We start from the raw sequence: 2,912 nt of genomic DNA, 5'->3' as shown, positions 1-2,912 counted from the left end.
AAATGTCCCGGGAAATGAGAATATTCCTGGTCCAAAATGTCCTGGGAAATGCGAATATTCCTGGTCCAAAGTGTCCCGGGAAATGCGGAAATTCCTGGTTCAAAATGTCCCGGGAACTGGGAACATTCCCGGGTTAAACTGTCCCGAGAAATGTGAATATTCCCGGGTTGAGCTGTTCCAGGAATTTCGAATATTTCCAATTTAAACTGTCCCAGGAAATGTGAACATTCCCGGGTTAAATTGTCCCAGGAACTGGGAACTTTCCCAATTTAAACCGCCCCAGGAAATTCGAATATTCCCGGGTTAAACCGCCCCAGGAAATGTGAATATTCCCGGGTTAAACTCTCGGAGGAACTGGGAACTTTCCCAATTTAAACTGTCCCAGGAAGTTCGAATATTCCCAATTAAAACTGTCCCAGGAACTGGGAACATTCCCGGGTTAAATTGTCCCAGGAACTGGGAACTTTCCCAGTTTAAACTGTCCCAGGAAGTTCGAATATTCCCGGGTTAAACCGTCCCAGGAAGTTCGAATATTCCCGGGTTAAACCGTCCCAGGAAATGTGAATATTCCCAATTTAAACCGTCCCAGGAAATGTGAATATTCCCGGGTTAAACCGCCCCAGGAAGTTCGAACACTCCCGATTTAAACCGTGCCACGAACTCCGAATATTCCGAATATTCCGGCTTTAGGCCTGTCCCAGGCCCAGCCCCGCTCTAAGCGCGGCTTAGGCCGGGCCGGGGCCGTTTAGGGCCGGGATTTCTGTGGGAAATGCGGGCAGGGCCGGCCCGGGGTCACTCCGAGTTCATTTTCTGCCCCATTAGCCGGGTTTGACAGCCCGGGAGTGACCTCGACACCCCCTGACCTCCCCCAGGCCGGACACCGAGCTCATCCCCCGGCCCAGCAAAGCCCGGCCTGGCCGGGCCTGCACAACCAGCGGGGAGGGAGGAAAAATGGGGGAAAAAAATCCTGAAAGTTGATTTATTTCTGTTTTCTTGCGGTTGAATCGTTCCGGGCCTAACGGGGTTTCTGGCGTGGTTTTGCTGGGTAAAAAATCGGATTTTTTGTGCCTTGTTCTGCATCGGGATTTTGGGGGATCCACAAATTTAAATTTTTTTTTGGGGGGGGGAAAAAGCCCCAAGTGTATAACCCGAGGAGGAGGAAAAAAATCCGAAAAGTTGATTTATTTCTGTTTTCTTGCGGTTTAATCGCCTAACAGGGTTTCTCGTGTGGTTTTGCTGGGTAAAAAATCGGATTTTTTGTGCCTTGTTCTGCATCGGGAAAGGGATTTTGGGGGATGACGCCACAAATTTAAATTTTTTGGGGAAAAAGCCCCAAGTGTATAACCCGAGGAGCAGAGGAGCCGCGGCCTGGCCTGGTGTGGGCTCTGATTTCAGAAATTCCTTTGTTTGCAGAGTCCCTGCGCTCCCCCTCCTCCTCCTCCTCCTCCTCCTCCTCCTCCTCCTCCTCCTCCTCCTCCTCCTCCCGCTGCCAGCGCGGGGATCCCCGGGACCCTCGGGAGCCTCTCCGGGACCCCCCCGCTCACCCCAAATCGGGGACCCCCCGAGCTCTTTGTTAATCCCTGCCCAAAAACTGGGCCAAAAAAAGAGAAAAAAAAAATCACCCAAAGGTCCCCAGATCGGAGAGAAAATCTGCCCCAAAGACGGCAAAATTGGAGCAAAAGAGTGCCCCCCAAAAAATCTGAAAACTGAACCAAAAAATCCCCTCAAAGATCTCAAAATCAGGGAAAATAATGCCCCCAAAATATCCCCAAAACTGGGGCAAAAAACCTCCCAAATACCCCCAAAACTGGGGCAAAAACCCTCCCAAATATCCCCAAAATTGGGGCAAAAAAATCCCTCAAAGTTCCCCAAATTCGAGAAAATAATCCCTACGAAGGTCCCCAAATTGGACCAAAAATCCACCCAAAGATCCTTAAATTGGGTCCAAAATCCCCCATTGATCCCCAAATTGCACCAAAAATCCTTAAATTGGGTCCCAAATCCCCCACTGATCCCCAAATGGCACCAAAACCTCACCCAAAGATCCCTAACTTGGACTAAAAATCCCCAAACTGGACGAAAAATCCACCCAGAGATCCCTGAACTGGGTCCAAAACCCCCAAATTGGCCCCCAAATCCCCAAATTAGAGTAAAAATCCACCCAAACACCCCCAAATTTCACCCTAAACCCACCCAAACACCCCCAAATTAGAGTAAAAATCCACCCAAACACCCCCAAATTTCACCCTAAACCCACCCTAAACCCACCCAAAATTCACCCTAAACCCACCCAAACACCCCCAAACTGGGCCAAACATCCCCAGATTTCACCCTAAATCCACCCAAACACCCCCAAATTTCACCCTAAACCCACCCAAACCCCACCAAATTTCACCCAAACACCCCCAGATTTCACCCAAACATCCCCAAATTTCACCCAAACGCCCCCAGATTTCACCCTAAACCCACCCCAAACACCCCCAAACTTCACCCTAAACCCACCCAAACACCCCCAAACTGGGCCAAACACCCCCAAACTTCACCCTAAACCCACCCAAATACCCCCAAATTAGAGTAAAAATCCACCCAAACACCCCCAAATTTCACCCAAACCCCCCCAGATTTCACCCTAAACCCACCCAAACACCCCCAAATTTCACCCTAAACCCACCCCAAACACCCCCAAACTTCACCATAAACCCACCCAAACCCCCCCAAATTTCACCCTAAACCCACCCTAAACCCACCCAAACTTCCCCCTAAACCCACCCTAAACCCACCCAAACTTCACCCTAAACCCACCCAAACACCCCCAAACTGGGCCAAACACCCCCAAATTTCACCCTGAACCCACCCAAATACCCCCAAACTTCACCCAAACACCCCCAAACTTCACCCTAAACCCACCCAAA

This window comes from Agelaius tricolor, unplaced genomic scaffold (assembly GCF_023055355.1).
Source record: "Agelaius tricolor isolate 1412-34295 unplaced genomic scaffold, bAgeTri1.0.p SCAF_31, whole genome shotgun sequence".
NCBI lineage: Eukaryota > Metazoa > Chordata > Aves > Passeriformes > Icteridae > Agelaius > Agelaius tricolor.
Note: the sequence above shows the minus strand (reverse complement) of the source record.